This window comes from Salvia hispanica, chromosome 5 (assembly GCF_023119035.1).
Source record: "Salvia hispanica cultivar TCC Black 2014 chromosome 5, UniMelb_Shisp_WGS_1.0, whole genome shotgun sequence".
In the NCBI taxonomy this organism is placed as follows: domain Eukaryota; kingdom Viridiplantae; phylum Streptophyta; class Magnoliopsida; order Lamiales; family Lamiaceae; genus Salvia; species Salvia hispanica.
In genome coordinates this window covers 27,679,032-27,701,481 of record NC_062969.1, presented here as the reverse complement: position 1 = coordinate 27,701,481, position 22,450 = coordinate 27,679,032, and the positions used below count along the sequence as shown (strand labels likewise).

The following is a 22,450-nucleotide window of genomic DNA, read 5'->3' as shown; positions in this document are numbered from 1 at the left end:
ATGAAAGGGTGCAACCAATTGGAGCATGCAAAGTCTACTAGCAAGCTGCCCGATCCAGGCGAACTGCCCAGTCTGAGCGTAAAGGAGGAATTGGTGCCGTCAGAAGTTTGGTCACCAAAATTGGAGTTGAAGCTGGTGCCCACCAACCTCAAGCATGTTTTTGTTGGGGAAAGTGACATTCTCCCTGTTATCATCGATAGTGATATGGAAAATAGCCAGCGTGAGAAGTTGATCAAAGAGTTGAAGAGTCCCAACTTTCTTGAAGCTGAGTTTTTGCAAGATATGTATCCATTATCCTCCATTGATGAAAAAGTTGAGCTTGAAGAACTTAGTGAATGCAAGTTGTTCAGCACTCAAGGGCTTAGTGATGAGGAGATAGAAGTTGAAATCATGACTTGGTTCAAGAAGAGGGATCACACAAACCCGCCTGAGAGATGTAAGCTACCCAACCCTATGGAAGTACCGAGTCAGAATGAGCTGCCCAACACGAGAGAAAAAGAAGAGTTGCTACCATTGGAGATTCATTTACCTAAATTGGAGCCGAATGCCATTCCTTCCGGCCTCAAATATTTGAAAAAGAATGAGACCATTTCCATGATCAACAATAGGTGCCTAGACAAAACTCAAGAAAATGATTTGATCAAATCTTTGAAGAGGTATAAGGAGGTGGCCGGTTGGACTTCGGCCAACGACATCGTGAGTATAAGTCCCAATGTTAGCATGGTTTACATGAGTTCAGAGAAGGGTTCCAAACTCTACAGGGATCCTAAGAGGAAGTTGAATGCTTCTACTTGGAAGGATTGGAATGCAAGATTCGATGATGCATTTCCAAAGGAACACTCGTGTGCTGCCCAGTTTGTTGGACAGGGCAGTCTGGATGCCATAGTGGATAAAGTAGCAGAAGTTGAAGGAGCCGTTGAGCCAACACATGAGCCTGGGATCGAAACCAAAGGAGACAGCTGCACCAGATCTAGCACCACCTGCCACATCAGCCCGTACCCCCCCGCTTTGTGCGGGGGAGGTGATTTCTATCCTACTATCTTTTCTACTTGTGTATATATGTGTTCTATGTGACATATGTGTTTGCTTTAAAGTTTTTGTAATTGTGGCCTTGCCAGCCTTGTTTTGTACATGTTGTGGCCTTGCCGGCATTCGTGATTGTTTTGTGTTGTTAGTAATCTCTCTCTAAACACTTGGCGTACTTGCTCTCAAGCAAGCAACGCCCAAGTGTGAGGAGGCGGGATTCTCGTGTGTTGTTCTTGGTTTTCTATGTTTTATGTGATGTGTTTCCTTTTCTAACATTTTAACCAAACTTGCTTGAGGGCAAGCAAGGTCTAAGTGTGAGGAGGGGGATCATTTGTTGTTAGTGTGTTGTTTTTCGTCGTTTAGTTGTGTAAAACAGTTTGTTAAGAAAGTGTCTGTTTTTCTAGAAAAAAAAAATTGTTTTTAGTCAAGCTTTGATGCATAGGCTTTGCAAAATATCTTCCCTTAAAACGAGCTTGAATGCGGTTGTTTTGCAAAGTTCTCTTTCCAAATAATGGGTTGTTGGATGACGTTTGTATGACGGAAAAGTAGAGCACTACTCATTTGTTTAAGCTCAGTATTTGTTTCTAAAAGTAGAATACTTTCTACTATCTTTTTGTGAGTGTTATTGAGTGTGTGTGACTTGCACATGTTTGTGTTTTGTGTTGTGTGTTGTTTTAGTTAGTGTGTGTTGAGAGAAGAGGGAAGTGACTTAAACTAGCAATTGAGTGAAAAGTCCAACCACATACTTGGGACAAGTATGATCCAAGTGTGAGGAGGTTTGATAAACTAGTTTTCGTCACTCGGATTTGATCACTTTTCGCACTTATAAGTTGAATATTTGCATGAGAAGATGCTATTTTGGCACGGAATTGAGCTTATGGTTCGGAGGCATTTGTAGTGGAATGATGAAAAAGGAGGCAAAAAGTGCAAGAATTTGAAGAAAATCAGAAAAATGGCAAACTGCCCAAGCTGTCAGCTTGGCCAAGCTGGACCCGACGGGAAAACTGCATGAAGCCACTTGAGCACAATTACAAGACTGCTTCCTTGTTGCTACACGTGTCCACATCCGTCCCTAGGGCATGAGAAAAGGGAAATAACTTTTATTGGAAAAATGTAACAAAATACTTAACTATGCTTTTCCCCAAGAACAACTAGTTACTTTCTCACTTTAGCTTTAGTTTAGTTTAGCTATTTCTCTCTCTAGGAAACTTTTCTCTCTTCCTTAAGAAGAGAGATTTCAACTTCAAGGTTGCCAAGATCATTGTTCACCATGGGTTGAAGTAGTAGTAATTTAGTAGTAGTGTTTAATTTCTCTAGTTGTTTGTCCTTAACTTTTGAAGCTCTTTTGCATCAATCTCACTCTTAGTTATTGTTGTTGTTCTTGTTTTAAAATCTTATTTCAAGTAGTAATTGCTCTAAGTGTTTGTGTATTTAATGTGCTTTAAAGTTTAGTTCTTGTTTGATTTCCGATTTTAACTTGTTGTTTAGTTCTAGTGTTGGTTATGCTCTTGTTTAGTTAAAATTTCTTTCAAGCTTTTAAAATCAGTTTCTCAAGCATTTTATTTCACCATGTTTAAGTGTTCTTGAAGCTTATTTCATCATGTTTAAGTGCTTTAAGTTTCAGCTTTTAGTTTGGTGTTTTCAATGCATAATTAGGTAGTTTACTTGATGATTTTGTGTTTCTCTTGCATCTTTAATTATGTAGCAACCAAGTAGTCATTCCTCTCACTTAATTTTCGTGGCCTTAGTGTAGATTTAGGAGAGATATCGGCTTTTTGAAGTTAAGTGAAAGGACCATTAGTTGTAGGCTTTTATCCATTGGTTTTACACCTTGGGTAATAGGGTTTAGGGAGACAACAAGTACATGCTTTCTTTTCACTTTTGGCAGCCATTTAGATTAGATAATATCTGCACTCCACATGCTTTTCATTTAAGCTTTAAGTCACATTAGTTAGGGCCTTAAAGTTCACCTTTTGAACATGTCACTTTCCTAGTTTTCTAGCTTTCCTTTAGGAGTTCCTTTTAGTTTTATTCTTCCTTAGCTTTTAACTTAGTTCCTTTTGCTTTCTGAACTTAGGATGCTCATGCAAGTTGCTGCTCTGTTTTATTTCCCAAATAGTTCTAATTTTCGCCACTGCTAAGTTGCCCAGTTTATCAGATTGCCCAGTCTGCGTTCCAGTTTAATTGCTTTCTTCTTAATGTATTTTATTTGCATGTTTAGTTCTCAATCTTAGCTTAAGTTTTATTTATATTTCGTAGTTCAGTTCCCACCCCCAATTTAAAGCGTGGCGGCATCGCCAAAACCGTTCTAAGTGTGGAAATACATAACGGATGCTACCGTTCCTCGTGAGTTCGACACCCTAACTTACCATATACTAATTAATAGTATTTTGGAAAGTGGGAACTTATAAATCTTGTTGAATAGGAAGGGACACGCGCCTACGACACACGTGCAAAAACCCGTCCTCTCAGCCCTATAGCCTAATGGAGCGAACTCACAAACTAGGCATCACGCTTACAACATCATTAAAACAATCACAGGCATGACATAACTTTTTAAGCCACCCTTATAACACCATAATCATTATTTTGGTAATAAAAGAGTTTAGTACATAAAGCCCACCTCGTCTCCTTAGATCTCAAGTACGCTCTTCCCCTTGCTATCACACCGAGAGCGCGAGTTATCACCTTTAAATTATGTGTATCACAAGTAAGTCTCAATCAACTATTCAAAATCATGCATGTTCCCATCGTTTCCCCTTTTCCCATCGATTTATTTTATATTATTATTCAAAAATCAAGACATGCTCATCATATCAATTTTATTCGCACCACAACTCCAGATCTATCATCAAATCATGTTACGCATGAGTGTTCTTCAACACACATCACACGCACACACACAACACACACGCACCACATCGATGCACACACAAACACACGCATATCACTTCACATTCATCAATTGTTTCCCCTTTTCACTCGATCTATATGCATGAGGGTTCAAGAACACCGATTAATCGGTTAGATGAGAAAAGATAGATCAAAATAGCCCTTCTTGAAAAAAACGATCGGTAGAAACAAAGTAAAATCTTGATTCTTCAATAATTTTTGAGGCTTCAACTTGAATTCTTCTCAAAAGATGAAGAACTCTCGGAGAAAAATAGAAGAAAATTTGAGAGAGAGTGGGGGAGAAAAGTGGCGTGAAGTAGAGAGGGAGGAGGCGTGTAGGAGTGGTCTAGGGTTAGGGTTTTTTCATGTATTTATAGAGTACAAAAATAATATATTTAATTAAATAAATTAAAGATTTGAGAAGATATGGAGGAGTGTAGTTGGCGTGATTTTTGGGGAGGAATGAGGAGGAATTTCGAAATCTAGGCTATTTAATTAGCCTATGATTTAATCTGGTATTTTACGGAGTAGAATAAAATATCACGGAGCAGAATAAAAATAATAATTCTCCCAAATAAAATATGGGATAGGCGATTTTTTTTAGCTCCTCTCACAAGGAATTTAATTAAATTCCTAATTAAAATAGGATATGGCAAGATCTCTTTAGATATGGTAAGATATGCTAAAATATTTATATTTATTCATGGAAGAGGATAAATAAGGGGATCAAATAATATAATAAAATAATTCCTTCTCTCATAAGTAGGAGATTTTCGAAAATCTCCATGTATAAGCATAGGGGTCGATTTTCTCATGGAGAAAATAAGAAATAATCAGAATTTGAATTTAATTTGGATAAATATCCCAAGCAATTAACTAAATCCAAGAAAAATAGGATTTCTCTCCAATAAAGCATGGTGGTCGAAAATTTCAAATAAAATGTGTATGATATTTATGAAGATCCTATTTAATCTCACTCATCCCTTAGGGAATAATTCACCCCAATATGATTTCACCCGACATCAAATATTTACACGATACAATCACAATTTTAGCCCTTGTGACTATTCCACCTCCACGTCACATTTTTTTTCAACGACATTGACCATTCCACGGCCACGTCACATTTTCAACAATATAGACTATTCAATAGCCACGTCATATAAGCAAAAGGTTTGATTATTCAACTAAATCTCAACTCCAAATCGCAATTAGGTCACAAAGAATCATTCAATTAATTCACTCATCATTTAATCCACATAGTTCACAGCATTAAAAGCATTTAATGCAAAAATTTTATGGTTCAAAATTTAGGGTTCAAAAAGTGGGGCGTTACAGTACTCATGCATGAATGGAATAGAAACGACTAGATCTAAACATACTGAGGACTCTTAAACTCAAAACATCAGATCTAAATAAATCAAAATAGAACAAGCATTCCAAAGCTAAGACACGAAACATAAAGGGGAAAATGAAAGAAGATCTGAAATATCATGCACAAAATAGAACATCAAAGCTGGAAATGAAAACATAACTTCGAAGTTAACTAAATCAAAACATCAGAACGTCAATAACATCAAAAGTAGACAAAAAACAAACAAAGAAAACAGGAAATTGTTTCATCACGCCTTCTCAGAGTGGAATAAAGAACCGAAAGTTGAAATTGCAGAAAACTAACACCAAACACCGATTAAACTAAACTACGCTAAGAACCAAATGCATGTGTGCGAGGAATCAAGAATAGGAAAGTGAAATGAGCTTCGGTTTCAGCCCTAGAAGAGAGCTGCGACCCTAATCTATTATAAGAAAGCTTTGGAGACCCCCTAAACTACTGGCTGAGGCTCCCATCTTCATGTGTTGGACTTCCTTTATATAGGACGCGTAGGGCTCTAATCCCTACGGTACCGTCCTCTCTGAAATGTGAATGCTGCCCTTCATATTTTGTGGGTGGGGTCTCTTGCTCATTCCTCCAATGCAGAACTCCAGCTGGCTCCATTTAGTTTTTGACTTGATCTGCTCAAAGCTGCAGCTTTCGCCTTCTTTTCTTGATTCTTGGTCCCGCTCAACTGATTTGTTCTATCTTCCAAAAATGGAGGATTTCACACACACCTGGCTCAAAAACAGTCCTTAGTTAATGGAATTGAGTGCAGTTTTGACACGGAACACATGCATGAAATAAGCCTCATCGACTTTAATTAATGCTCCCTTATATGTGTGTGATCAATTGCTAACTAATTAACAATCTCAAATTAAGACCAAATCTTAGTCATTTAGATGATGAGATCTAGTGGTTGAAATAATATCAAGTGGATTATATTTTAAATTTAAAAAATTATCAAATAAACTTATATGGTATTAATGTCAATTCTTATACTTCTCACCCCTCAAAATCATCTTAAAATTTAAAATTTACGTAACTCTATCGATTTAAATGATTTTTTCGTAAAAAATATATAAAAACTTAATTTAATAAGGATTCTAACAAGATCTCAAATGCATATGTTTCGCCGATGATCGGATGTAGCGTTGGTTATTCGGTCATCGGTTAGTCGGTTAACCGATGACCGAACCGAAAAACAATAATCTCGGTTAAACGAGAACCGCCAAGTTCGGTTTCGGGTCGGTGTCGGTTCCGGACTTTAGGTGTTGATCGGTTCTCGGTTCTGGAACCGATAACTGACGGTTAATAACCGACATAACCGATTAAATAGGATTTACTTATTTTTTTTATTTTTTAAAAATACTAATGAGCCCTAAATCCTAATAATCGGGACCCCTAAATCTCTTTTCATCGCTCCGCGCCTCCGCCAACTCTTTTCTCAACCCTCTGTCAACCCACACTTTTCTCAACTCCTCCGCCACGCACCGCCACCCACGCTCGGTGGCGCTCCTCCTTCCCTACGACCGGAAAATGTCGTCGCCCGTTGAGCAGAGACCGTCTATCTGGCTGCGGTGGGAACATGATCTTAGAGTGAAGATGACTAGTCATGGATACAATCTTGCTCCAAACTTTTGTCTATCTGGCTGAATGAGCAATGTAGTTCTTCTTGTTCTAATTGTGATTGTTTCAAATTGGAACTTTTCTTGAAATCCGTGAGCTTTAATCTCATCCACTTATTTTAAGATCTAATGATATAGGATTGGTCTTAGTTGTGGAGATGTTATGTGCATTTTAACATTACTCTCTCTCTCTATATTGAATGATCAATTGCTAACTTATTCTCTAGTTGCTAACTACAAATAATTTAAGATCATAGGATTTTAGAAATTTAGTGGTCTAAAATTTGCCACGTGTAATTTTCGTTATTATTAATTAAATCGAAAAGATAAAAAAAACTACCACTTTAGGGTTTTGGATGAAAATGTCAATATCATGTTTTGAAAATATCAACACAATGCTTTGAGAATGTCAACACATTGCTTTAAGAATGTCATTCTACATGTATTATATTTACATATTTTATATACTATGTTGACATTTGTTGTTGTACGAAAAAATTGAAATTTTTTATTTTTTTTCAAATTTTGACATCGGAACATATGAAAGTGAGATCTCGTTTGAATCTTTATGAAATTATCTTTAATTTGATATATTTTGGGCGAAAAAATAATTTAAATCGAGAAATTTATATGCATTTTAAAGTTATGGGATATTTTTCAAAAGTTAGTTATACTAATATGTTGTAAATTGACCTTACTACCCTTATTAATGTTTTTCGTTGATCGTATTGACATTCCGGGATTGATAATCTAGGCCCTTGATTTCAATATCTAAGGGCTATTATTTAATTATAGTTAGCAATTAAATATTGAGTTAGCAATATAACACTCTCCTATATATATATAGGTCCATGATCAATTGAGATTTTTTAGGGAAATTGAGAATTGAGATGTAATATCGACCACTCATTTTTATTAAATGAGTGGTTCAGATTTCACCACACAAAAAATATTTCTAGATTAATTAATTATGAAAGGGCAGAATGGTAATTTCATGATTTATGAATCTCTCAATTCTTTAATTCTTCACTGACCACTAGGGATGATCTCTCAGTCGTCTTCTGCGGTGTCGCCACATTTCTTGCACCTCCCCCTGCAGCGGTGGTGTCTTCGTCGTCTGAGCCGGCTTCCTCATCGGAGACAATTGAGGGGATTAAGAGTGATTTGGCTGAAAGATCTACACACAGAGTTGATCCGAAGAGATCTCCTTCGTCCGATTCGTCAACGCCGGCAATTCCGACGTCGTTAAGCCAATCGTCATCAAGCTCAAGGAGAAGAATCTGTCTAAATCGGCGAAGAATTTCACCGACCAGCGCGGTTTCGACGTAGCGGAGGAGTCGACGGCGCCGGTGATTAAGGAGGTTATTTGCACGACACAAATACCAAGATCTCTTCTTCAATCCCCCTTACCCTTGCCTTTTGCCACAATTTATTCCGTTTCCTTGTCATTCTTAAATTCCGAGATGATTCTCCCTTCGGTTTCTCTCCCTCAATTGCTCTAGTGGATTTGGGGTTCTGAGTGGAGGGGCATACGGAGGAGGAGCTGCCGGAGAAGCTATTTGGCGTGCGGTGAGGATCTGCCAGACAGAGATGAGATCGGCGAATTTTGTAGATGTCACCACGCCGTCGCCGGTAACCAGTAATAAAGTCTTCCCCGTCGATAGTGATAAACATTGGTTTTATTTCATTTTTCCTTCAATTTGAGGTGGTAATTAAGCTTCTAAAAGTTTGATGATTTTTGTTCTAATCTGCAAAGACAATTGCTGAATGTTAATATTAATTTTGGGGATTCGATTTCTCTAAAATCGAAAGCAAATTACAATTAATTTGTGAAATATATGGATGCAGTTTTTAATTCGACTGTGTTGCTGGAATTTTTGAGTTGTGTAGATTAGGTGTTTGTGATATTTCCTAAAATATTATTGTTGACCTAAATTATATAGGTTGTTGACATGTAAATGTTTATTTTTGACATGAATTATATAGCTCGTTGACATGATAACGTTTGTCATTGATATGAATTATATAGGACGTTGGCATAAATTTTATGAAGATTGTTGTTGATATAAATTATATGTAAAACGTTGTTGTTGACATGAATTATATGTAAAATGTTGTTGACATAAATAATATACGTCGTTGACATAAAAATATTTGTTGTTGACATTAATTATTTGTAAAATGTTATTGTTGACGTAATAGTTGACATAAATAAAGTTGGTTGTTGACATCGTAGTTGACATAAATAACATTTGCTGTTGACATCGTAGTTGACATAATGTCTCTGTAGTTGACATCGTGCAAAAATGACAATTATACCCCCTAGTTGATATATTATCTCAGTAGTTGACATTGCGTGAAAATTATGAATGAGTGGCTGAAAATGCATCTTAGTTCTCAATTTGGCCCAAAAATCTCAACCTAACAAGACCCTAAATATATATATATATATATAAATATATATATATATATAATATATATATATATATAGGGGAGCATTAAGCTACTTTCACCCCTTTAGATACTATTTCCTTTTTAATATCATCCATTGGATGAAAGCAGTGGATGGTCCAGATTCTAAAATTGAATTTATTCCCGTCATGCATTATTGGTTTAATTTCGTGCATTACCAGGGTATAATAGTAAACATATAATGTCTGGAAACGGAAGGTCCGATAATTAAGCGAGAATTTGATAGACCATTCAACTTCTCGCTCCTCTGTCATTCCATCCATCATACCACGATAAAAAAACTTCCTCTCATCTTCAAAATCCGTCAAACCCTAGCCGCCGCCCTTGAAAACCCTAGGACTTCCGCGACTTCGATTCTCACCGTGAAAAGCTTCGACCGGCGAGGATTCCGAGTGTTCAAGAGTGTTGAAAATCCCGCTTCAGTTCGTTCGCGCCCTCGGTCCACTGTTCATATCGGTGTTTCATCCACGGTACGCTTAAAAAGTTCCAATTTTTAGTGCGATTTCTTAGATAAAATGTGAAATTGTGAGTATTAGATGTTGGGTTATCCAAATTTGGAAGGTTATTGTTGATTTCTTAGTGGTATGTGTTCTGATAGTAAGTTTTAGTGATGAAATTGACATGAAATTGGTGATTTTGTTGATTTCTAAGATGTTGATTTTGTTGGGCCTGTAGACTAATTTGGTGTGGTTTCTGTTGTCGTTGTGTATGTTAGATTTGCGATGTCGAAGAGAGGCCGTCCCTTCAAAAGCCAGCCGACGCAGTCGGAAGGTGAGACCGCTGCGCCGTGTTTATGAAACTGATTATGTGGTTGTCCTCATTTTTGTACATTATTGAACGTTTTTGTATACATTTGTTGACTTTATTTTTTGCATTACAAGTCTATTGTCTCTCTGTATCATGCTTGCCTCAGTGGTGACCGGTTTTGTTACATTATTCAGTGACTTTTATGCATTATTTGATTGGAATTGACCATTATTGATGTATGTGTTTAGTAGAAGGGTCATGTGGTTGGAGGTGTCCACTGATAAGTTGTGAGTTTTAAAAACTAGTGGGTTTCTTATATTCCAGTATGATGCATTATTGATCATTAGTTATACATTGTTAGCCTTTATCTGTGCATTAATTCATAAGTTGTGACCTAGAATTGTTGCACATGTAGTTTGCGACGCGCTGCATTAATTCACAAATGCGATACATTAATTCAATGGTGAATTATTTGATTACCTTTGTACATTATACAGTTAGTGTTGTGCATTAATGCGATACATTACTGATTTTTGGACAGCAGCGAAGCAGCCAAGGTTGGATATTGACGAAGCAGTGGATGATCTTCTTGCACTTGCAATTGCCCAAATGTTCAGGGAGAGATTGGCTGAACAGCAAAGGGCCAAGGCTAGTTCGTCTCATGAAGACGCAGAGAAGAGGAAGCCGAGGGGAAAGAAAGTCGATCACCTCTACTGTCGACAAACCCCCACCGAGTTCATTGCCTGTATAAAAAGCCTAACTCCACGGCAGAAGGAAGCCGTGAATGAAGTGGATTGATCGTATGGATAATCATTGGAAATGCTATTTATATTACTTTTAGCACTATGTTTTTTTTGGATAACTAATTTTGGTAGGGAAAAAAATGACTTGTTGCCATGTCTGTTTTGATCCATACATAGTATGCGGAACTACTTGCTAACAGAAGCATATTTTGGTACTAGTATCTGATGTCGTAAACACAACATATATAATGGATGTAATGAACCGAGTAATACACATAATAACATTATTAATGCAAGGCTATTATTCGATAATGCACATTAACAGAGTAATGGAATAATGGTATAAATAAAGGGAGTAATGCACAGAAAATCATTTTTAATGCAAGGCTAGTATTCGATAATGCACGTTACCAAAGTAGTGGAATAATGGTATAAATAAAGGGAGTAATGCATAGAAAATCATTATTAATGCAATGCTATTATTCGATAATGCACGTTAACAAAGTAATAGAATAATGGTATAAATAAATGGAGTAATGCACAGAAAATCATTATTAATGCAAGGCTATTATTCGATAATGCATGTTAACTCCCGACAAAAGCAAATTTACTATGCATAAAATGTTCACAGCGCTGTAAATAATAAAACTAAGACAACGAAACAAATAATAAAACTGAATACAAGACGAAAACTAATTTTTTAGGTACAAAACACATCAAGCTTTCCTCTTGCCTTTACTAAGCTCTTTCTCCTTCGCCATCTCTTTAAGCATTGGACAGTTTCTAGAGTCGTGATGGCCCAACTCATCGCACGCCTTACAACGTGTAAGAGGCCTAATAGCCTCCTTTATAGCCTTTTCTCTCTTTGAAATCAGTCGGCTCGATGAGCTGCTAGCATGACCCTTGGTCTTTACAACATCCGAAGGATGGACCTCTACTACTTCAGGCCTTGGCATTCCATAAAACTCTTCAATCATGCGCCTCTTTTCAAAGGCCGACGTTGGAGGAGTTACAGCTTGAAGAGAATTACAGAGTTCTTCCAAACCACCTACGAATGCACGAAGCACGTCAATGTCCGTCTCAAACCGTCGAATAAAACCGTAGAAAAGCGATATCCCTTGATTTGAAACAGTATAACAAACACTATACATAAATAAAAGCATATCAGAATTTATTTTCATTATATGATATCAACCATACATTACATATAAGAAAGAATGCATTATACACTGCTATTCGTACATTATATAAATCCAGAATTACAACATAACAGAGGCGAGAAAACAAAATAAACACTAAACCGTAATACATGAGACTTGTCGCCTAAGCAAAATACTAAACCACATCCACCAATTATTGCTAAAGCCTACTGGACTAACTTCTTCCATTGTTGAAGAACACGAAAACGATAATATGGCAAGATACGGGGCTGCTCCAATATGATGACGACGAGAAGTATAAAAATAAGAAAAAATCGACATCAATTCTAACACAATGATTTTCGTAACTGGGAGAATGATGGAAGAATAGAGGTAAAAGAGAAGAAATATTTTCTAGAATCAACATAAGAACTACTTAAATTACCTTCTTCCATTGTTGAAGAAAACAAGAAGAATACAGAGAAATTAATTCAATCAGGCCCTAATCTCGTCCATTGTTGAAGAAAACAAGAAGAATACACCGAAATTTTAACGACCAAATAACGAAGAAATATGAAAGAGAAGAAAGATGGAAGAAGGACGACAGAGAAAGAATTCTGGGAGACTATGAAAAAACCGCTGCAAGATCTTTTGAGGGAGAAAATCATGGACTTACCATAACCAACGATTTTGTCATTCCCTTAAAAGCCCTTCACCTATTTTTTAATGAATAAAATTAATTCAATCAGGCCCTAATCTCGTCCATTAGATTTTGATAATGAATGGTGGAGATTAAGAAGGAAAAAGCATCAAATATAGGAAAAGTAAATGAATACACCTCTATATATATATATATATATATATATATATTGGTCCTCCTGTGAAGCTCTATTACGGCTCGATTTGTCAGCAATGCTGCATACAAAAACAATCATTTCAATATAATACCAATTGAGGAACAAACTATAAAAAAAATTCCAATATCAATTTAAATCACAATGAAGAAGGGCTCACATATAAATGTCAGAATACAAACCGACTTCAAGACACCGCTCATCAGAAGTGTAGCAACATAATCCCCACCCATCCTTGTCTTGGATGACTTCGACCTTGGCAATATCGAAGAGCATTATGACGGTTGTGAGTATTATGCAGGAATAGGTAGAAGACCCAACTAGCAATTTCCATAACATTGTGCAAACCTAGAAAACCGTAGTCAATTTTATAATATACTAGTAAACTGTATTATTTGTTATTGTGATATAGAATATTTATTATTCTCTCCCTCCCATATAAATATGTGCACTTTCCAATAAATATATTTATTCCAATTTCGGAAAGCTATCCCAAATTACCCATATACATCAATTTATTTACGAACTTATACCATCATTAAACACTACTAATAATAAGGGTCTCGCTATTAACTAACATTATTTTAACTACACTTCTCATCATCTCTCTTACTTTACTAATTTTGTCTTGATTCTCATGTCATATCAATTGCTCATATTTTTATGGACCGGATGGAGTACTATGTTTTAGAAGAATATGTTGGAAATACATATTGGTTTTTGTGTTTGAAAAATTTAAAATGTTTTGGAAGATGTTAGAGATGTTAAATATGCCCTCACTATAAATACTTGTTGTAACTTTCATGTATCAACTTGCTCCCCATTTTATAGTAGTCATTTATCCTTCTCTTACACTTGCATGCTTATCATGTTTTTAGTTAAATTCTATAACACATCATTAAATTAAGTTCTTAATCTGTACTGAGCTTCATTATGGTGTTCCTTTATGACTATTTGCATTTATGTATTTTTGGTTAATTTAATTAAGTTCTTAATCTGTTTTGAGCTTCATTATGGTGTTCCTTTATGACTATTTGCATTTATGTATTTTTGGTTAATTTAATTAAGTTCTTAATCTGTTTTGAGCTTCATTATTGTGTCCCTTTATGATTATATGCATTTATGTTTTATGATTATATGCATTTATGTTTTATGATTATATGCATTTATGTATTGTTTGATTACACTATTTCATTGAACAATCACAATATTTTATTGTTATAAAAATGAGTTATTAAATTAAACTCTTAGTGCCTGTTTGATAAACATGATAAGGCCTAGATAAATAAGTTATCATGGTTAAACTGATGTTTGGTAGCTTAATTAAATAATCTTATGGCCCGTGTTTATTTGTCGGCCCGCCCAAGGCCCGCGTGGATTCCCTCATTCTTCCAGATAAATAATCTACCGAAATTTGGTCTGATACTATATCTATACCCCAATATGGCCCAAAATCAACTGAATTTACTTTAATACCCTTTTTCACTCCACTCCTTCTCCCTTCTCTAACAGACTATCACTCATCTCTTCACCGTGATGACGGCCACAATCCATGGCTGCGGTGGCGGCGATTGGTGTGGTGGTTAAGGCTACGATTAAGACTATCAGATCTGGTGTGGTGGTTGTATGAGGCTTCGAATTTGGCTAGTGGTGGTTGTATGAGGTGGTAATCGAGATTCTCCATGGCTTGTCGCCGGAGCTCCGATATGAGCCTATTTCCTTCTAATCCTAATTCTTCAATTCGGAATCTTTTCAATATGAACAATATAGATCTAGTGAGATTTATTATTTGATTAGGGATTTTTTTCCTTAAGGATTTTCTGATTTTCGTTGGTTTTCTTCAACTCTGTGTAACATGAGAAATGGGAGGAGAAATGAAAGGGGAAGAGGCGATTAATTTAATGAGGATGAAAAAGTAATTCTTACTTTTTATCTTAATTTTTATCTTTTGTTACCCAACAAGATTATTACATGTATATCTTATCTATTTTATTCCCTTCGTCCCCCATTAGGAGTCATACTTTGACCGGGCACGGGTTTTAAGAAATGTAAAGAAAAATTGGTTTGAAAAATTAGTAGAATGTGGGACCCATTTTTTTATATTGGTTTTATAATAAAATGTGAGTGAATTGAGTTAGTGGAATGTGGGACCTACTTACCATTTATGGTAAAAATGAAGTGTGACTCTTAATTGGGGACGGACCGAAATGGAAAAGTGTGACTCTTAATAGGGGACGGAGGGAGTATTATTCTATCAAACATGGCCTTATATTAGTTTTTTTGTTTTATGCATACCTTTCATCAATTGAGTTTTATTACAAAATTTGTTTGTGACTTCTGTATCAAGAGAATTGTCCTAATGGAGCCTAGAAGACAAAATCACAGGAATGGTGTATTAGACGGATCTTTGAATGCAAATATTTATTATAAAATTATGAATGATCTGGATACTATATCTCTCTCAAAAGCCAAAACCTGCCTGACATAAGAAAATGCATCGAAATTCAAAGACTGGATGTCTTGCACTATCTTTAGCGGTAAAAGCTATGAGTGGCATATTCATCAGTCAAAATTTGATGTCATTGAAAATTCTAATACTCTGAAAATTAAATGGCTTGATGAGGAAAACAACTACGTAGAAGCTGAGGAACTTGATTTTACTTTGCATGATTGGCTAGAACAAAGATTAGTAGAGGGTTTTTACAGGTAACAGGCTTAGGAATATATGGCAATCAATTTCTATTGTCTGTTTTTGGCTCTGGTGGCATAAGATTAAGTTAGAGTTATGTCTGTTTTTGGCTCTGTTATTTCTGGTATAAGATCAATACACCTGGCAAAAGCATGTCATGGTGACTTGATGAATGGTGATGTAATAAAAAATATTAATGGGAATCTCAAGGGCGTTCTATATAATATGATCCAACATTCTAGTTCACATATACCCTCACCCCAATTAGAAGATATCAACAATCTCTTACAACTTATGAGATGGGTTTTATTGTATCCTTTCGACGGCTCTCGTGCTTCTCCCGTCCTTGAAAGAATGTGAAGTCTTGTGCTTTATGCAACCAAAAGCAAGGTGATATCACTCGCTTATAATAATATTATGAATTAATTAAACAATTTTCTTAACATTAATTCTTTATTTTATTTTTATGCAGCCACACTTATATTTGTTCCACCCAGTCACTGCAAGCTGGGACGGATCCACCTTAACATAAGGTGGGGCAAATGTCCCTCCTCAAATATTTTTAACCCATGCTATTTTTTCAATTTTGTAGTATTTTTTTGAATTTTTTTTTTATATTTTCCCCTTCTTAAATTCTTAAATTTCTCTTACATATAATTTTGCTCTCATCCATTTATATTCCTGGATCCATCCTGATTGCAAGGAAATTGGTTTTTAAGATCAGCATTATTTTGGAAAGAATCGCATAAAATGATATTCAAGATAAGGATGTTCTATGTTATATTTCTTGAACTGAATAACCTGAATTGTTATGAAAAGTTTTTTAAACAATATGATTGGATTGCTAAAATTCCGAAAGCATCTGGACAATTGCAAGCTGTTTTGACTCATAGAGCTGGAGGTTACTCCACATCATCCAGCAATTATCGGATACACAAAATGCGATTCTACTAGGAATTGCGTTATTTATACATGTATGAAATATTTCAAGATAGATAAATATGTGTTCTTACAATTATTACTCTTATATGTATTTCGACTTTAATGTTAAATTACAATTTTAACTTGCATACGGACACAACTGGTAGGTGCATTCTGGATAACCATGCAGAATTAATGAAAATATTTCCTGAATTATTTATGGAGGTTGTGGAAGCCTTCAATGATATAATGACCTCCGGTTTTAATACGACACTGTAAGTTTGGTTGGTATTAATTAGAGTATTTATTTCAGAATATGTTTTTGATATTTTTATTATTTTATGTAGAAATATTAAAAGTGCAAGATGTTTATTTAAAGATATGACTTGGATTTAATTCCATCATGGACTTGAAGCTTGATATTCCATGGTCGAAAAGTAGGGATGATCAGGTACAACTTTTTTAATTTGTGTGTTTAATTTTTTGTTGTTTTTTTCCAGATTTTTGGACGGATAGAAATAGAAAAGGAAAATATCGTGTGTGTATAAATGATATTAGAAATAAATGAAAAGGAAAAAGAAGTGAATAGGAAAAGTATTATAAATATAATTAGGGTGCGTTTGGACCATTGAATTGGAATTTGAATTCTATGGAATTGAATTTGTAGGAATTAAATTCTATTTCAATTCCAAATCCTATGTTTGGTATAGTTAAAGAATTGATATGGAATTGTATTATAATTCCAAATCCTCTTGCTCTAAACTTCAAATTTTTTTATTTACTTAGTTGAGTTATTCAAAATTTTAATAATTTTTTCTCTTGCTATATATATTCAAATTCATATTTTTTTATTAAAAGAATCAAAAACTAAACAGTATATATCATAATTAAAATAATTAAGTTATTATCAAATACAAGAGCATTATACATGAATATAGTAACATACAAACTATGATCATGTCAATTATATACAGTATATATTTCTACTAATAAGACAAATATTAAAAAATATATTTCTACTAATAAGACAAATATTAAAAATAAATTTGCATCTAAAGAACACAACAAAAAAGATTATTTTTTGAATCACTTATTTGAATAAGTCGATGCAAACACAACTGAATCAAATTACAAAAGTCTAATCTGCACACATTGTTGTTGCAGTGTGCAAATGAAATAACAAACAACATAACAATATCAAAATCTACCCCCCTTCTGTCTTCCTCTTCTTAGAGCCAAGCCCATTCACTGATAGACTCCCCCGTCAGGCACACCACCTCCTCTTGAGGGCTACGATCACTACACTCAGCCTCATCAGAGTCATTACCCGACACCCCATCTACCTGTTTAGCCTCATCATGTAAACTCTCGTTCCTCTTCTCATTCTTGAAAGGGCTCCCTTTAGCCTAGGGGTGGGTAGTACGGTATACCTTACCGAAACCACCATACCATATACCTTCCCGTAAATACGGTATGCGAAAAAGTCATACCTTTGCCTTACCAAAGTTTCGGTATACCGAACTTCGGTATACCTTATTTTCGGTATGACCAATTTCCATACTGATACCGTACCTCATTTTCGGTATACCGTACCGAAGTTCGGTATACTTTACTTTTTCGGTATACCTGACTTTTCAACATCAATTAAAATAGAAAATTAGAGTATTTAGAATATTATTTATATTTTATAATTTTAAAAATAAATTAAATATAATTTATTCATATATATATTTATATTTCACAATAGATTTTATAATTTAAAAATATATAAAATATATTTTATATATAATTGTGTTTATAATTTTGTGGCATATACCTTAGTTTACGGTATATACCTTGATTTACGGTATATACCGAATTTCGGTATGCAGCAGTATACCGCGGTAATTGAAAATTCATACCGTTACCTTATCAGAATCTTTCGGTATACCGAAAATTCGGTATTTTCGGTATTTCTTCGGTACGATAAGGTTGGTATTTCGGTATTTTCTCCAGCCCTACTTTAGCCCCCTTTTCCCTAGAAACAGACCTCTCTCTTTGGACAACTCGGCCATGTTCATTTCATGTCTCTGCGAGTGAACCACACCCATGCCCCACAAGAACGAATTCCGCTGATTAGGAACAGCAAACAGGTTCATCATTTCACCGAAATTTCCCCACTGAAGCACAGAAATCTTGCTACCATCTCGATGAAACCAGAATTAGAAGGTTCATCATTTGCATTAGAAGGCTCAACACTAGCATCATTTCCAACAAAGCTCACCAGAATCTTGCTGCCCTCTCGATGAAACCAGAACCTTGTTGTAGTTTAAAGAATCATCATATGCATTAGAAAGCTCAACACTAGCATCTTTTCCAACAACATCCATAGCTAGAACTATCATCCCTAATGATCAACAAAATATTAAAGAATTCTCCACAAAATTTAACAGCTTCATGAAATTATTACAATACTCGACAAATGAGCGTAGTTAGAACACCAAACTTACACGGTCAAAGTAGTCGATTAGAAACTGCTGAGCATATTAAGGATAAAAAATCTCACCAAGTTATCTGACTCATGAATTGAAGAGAAACAAAACACCACACGAAGCCAAAAACATGTAACGGAATACCACAACTACACCACTGTTAACATTGTTCCCAAAGCGTTGTTCTCTCTAAAATTAAAGCACCAAAACCTCCATAAATGCAGAGAGGGAGAACGCATACTAGTTGTGTTCAATTAGAGAGTTCAAAGACATTAAATTGAAGCAGAGAAGAAAAACACAGTCAATGGAAGCAGAGAGAGCATCATGAATACCAGTAGGCACCCCCATTTATTCCGTTCAAAAACAAACCCCATGAAGATTACATACAAAGAATAGTTACAATGTCATGAACGGATAATCATTCTTCAATAAAATCAAAACTTTCCCATAAAACCCTAACCCCTAATTTGATCCACACCTTCAAATTTCGGTAGTAATCCGACAAGGAGAAATCATTTTTGAATTGAATAATTAGGGGAAGGAACAACTAGTTAAGATTCTAATGTGAAAACAAAAGATAGCTACATCATAAGTTGGAAGCAGTTCACAAGAAACTTCAATCGATCAAACACGAAACTCATGGTATCCATCAATCGAGTACTTTTAATATACCAAACTCATGATTATCCTTCAATCGATCTTAGAGGAGCGGCTAGGGCACAGCGGCGCTGGCGAAGAGAGGGGGAGAGAAACACGCTGCATATTTTTCTACTCCTTCCGTCCTACATGTCACACTTTCCTTTTCAGTTTATCCTACAAAAGATGTCACATTTTCATTTTTGGAAAAAGTTCTCTCTCACATTAATATAAAAATTATATTTTCACTCTCCATCTAACACACAAAACAAAACCTCCTAAAATCCCGTGTCATCCCATAAGTGTAATATCTTTTGTGAGACGAAGGGAGTATTTAACATGACCCGATTACATTTTGACCCGGAAGTGGATCCGCACTTTTTTTAAATTTTGACCCGTTTTTTAATGGAATTGAATTACAATTCTTTTGTTAACGTATAAATTTAAAATTGTAGAATTGGAAGGGATGGAATTAGAATTCAATTCCAAATCCTTAAACTTTTATTATACCAAAATTCTAACATTCCAATTCCAATTCTAATTCCAATTCCATAGCCATGTTCTCAAACACCTTATAGGAATCACAAACATTGAACCAGAAAATAGTAAAATTAGAAACAACAACTCATCCTTAACTCTCTGTCACGCCACCTTCTCCCCTTCCCAACCTCCCATCACCTCACTTCCTGCCGGTGCAGCCATTTCCCGATCTCGCCGAGCAGCCCACGTTGTCCACCCCAACCCTAAATTATCTTACCTTCTTTCCAATTTCATACACACCCATTACGAAAATCCTTGGAAATGGAGGTTAGATTCATGAGCTTATTAGTTTTGATTCATACTGATGTTAGATTGAGCTAATCTTGTCCTATAAGAGTAGAAAAACAAAAATTGTCAAATGTTCTAACTCAAAATTTAGGTTGAATTTGTGAATTGAATTATGTTATGGGATGAATTCCTTGGATAAAATAAACATGATAACTGGATTTAATTTGGGGATTTTGTTAGTGCCGAAAATTAGGGTACATGGAATTGGGGGTTTTGTAGTTTTGATGAATTTGTGTAATTTAACTTAAAATCATGCAACTGGAGCTATGTTTTGTTATTAAAAGTATGAAAGTGATAGAAAAATCTTATGTTTGGGAAAAATATATGACAATAAGCTCCTGACATGAATTTTAGAGATTTTTTATTATTGTTGTTGGTAAAACTGATTTTACAGGTAATATGCAATTTCAAAATTGTATTGATTAATTGAGATGTGGATATGGAATGGTTTTAAGCTCAAGTTAGGTAAGTTATAAGCTCAAAGACTAATTTTAACCATATAATGAAGATATAATGTTGGAGTTTATATTTTCTCCAATTTTTTTCTCCCTTTTGCAGTGTATATAGTATGGAGGGATCTCACTTGCTGGGAAGTTGCGCGTGTCAAGCCACTTCCCCTTTTGTTGGTAACGTTGAAGTGTTTACAAGTTGCATGCTTAGGTTAAACTTATGGTTGTACATAGGTTGTTTTGGAAATATAAGGTTATGCAACCTTCTTTTTGCTAGTAAGGTGTATCTAAACCTATGTTGAACAAGTTAAGGTTACTTTTATTTGTGCCTTGTCATGCTTCGAGAAAAAAAAATTACATGTAAATAAGCAAGTTTGATAAGTTGGCTGAGCGCATCAAAATGTGACACTACTTACTCGTTTTTTATTGAATTGAGTAAGGGGTGTGTTACAAATTTGGCTTTGAAATTGTTTCTTGGATTTGACTGTGTAACGGCAATTTGATGCATATGATCACAGTTGATCTCATTGAGATGGGAGAAATATGTTTTGAGTTTATGTTGATTATTGATGATAGTGTGTGAGAAATGTGAATAAGTAGACGATGATGCTCTTGATGGGATAATAGGTAAAATCACGACATAGAACAAATTCTTGTACTAATTCTAAGGATTGTACAATTTTTTAGATTCTTATTGAATAAATGAAGAACTGATGGATAACTAGTTTGTAGTATTAGCTAGCAGCAATGAGGTGGAAAGCAGATTTTGGTCTTGTTTGATGTTTGTATAGGGAAAACGAAGATACAGTATTCAGAATAGGCGACAAGCTTGTATTCCAGGAGCTGGACCTTAATTTATCCATGGCAAGGATAAATACTTGGATCAGATATCCAAGTTTTGCTTCTGTTTATTCCTCATTAAAGTTTTATGTGATAAATATGGTTCATGAGATTGCATTTTGCTTTCACACACGAGTTACATTTGATCCGATTCATCGCTCTAGGTGTGGAATTGTGGAATTAATTGGACTGTTAATGGTATGCCTCTCTCTTTGATTCTGATATTATTCAACAAAATGTTGCGTGATATCACAGCAAGAGAGTAAGTGGTGTGGCGTGTTTATTTTGATCAGAATATGTTGTTGTTTTGTGTGTGATTGAGTTGAATTGTGTGCTTAGAGGTGGAAGATAATTCATGTGGGAAGCTTAACCCGTTTATAAGTATGAGAACGAACTTGCAGAGCAGTGGAGAGGTACCACCAGAAAAAGAGAAAATATTAACTATATACCTTTAAAACATTACATAGACTAGTAAAGACTATGCTATTATTTATTTTTATCATTTTTTTTATGAGATTTGAGGTAATATTCCAAAAATCAAGAATTTCAAGAAATTAAATTTTTGAAAACTAAATTTAAAAAAAAAAAAGATTACTCCTGTTCCATTTAAGATGACACATTTTCTTTTTTAGTTTGTTCCAAATAAGATAATGCATTTCTATTTTTGAAAACTTTCTTTCTCCAATTAATATATTGAGCCATTTTTTCTTATTTCAATTAAATTTTTTAATTCTCTTTTTTTT

The 22,450-nt window shown here is 35.0% G+C and overlaps 1 long non-coding RNA gene across 1 annotated transcript; it reads left to right on the top strand.

Annotated features, from left to right (window-relative positions):
* The first annotated feature begins 20,184 nt into the window (after positions 1-20,184).
* Positions 20,185-21,191, top strand: LOC125188325. The gene is made up of 3 exons (XR_007170724.1): positions 20,185-20,397; positions 20,813-20,883; positions 20,977-21,191. It is a non-coding gene; the product is annotated as an uncharacterized LOC125188325 (long non-coding RNA).
* The last annotated feature ends 1,259 nt before the right edge of the window (positions 21,192-22,450 follow it).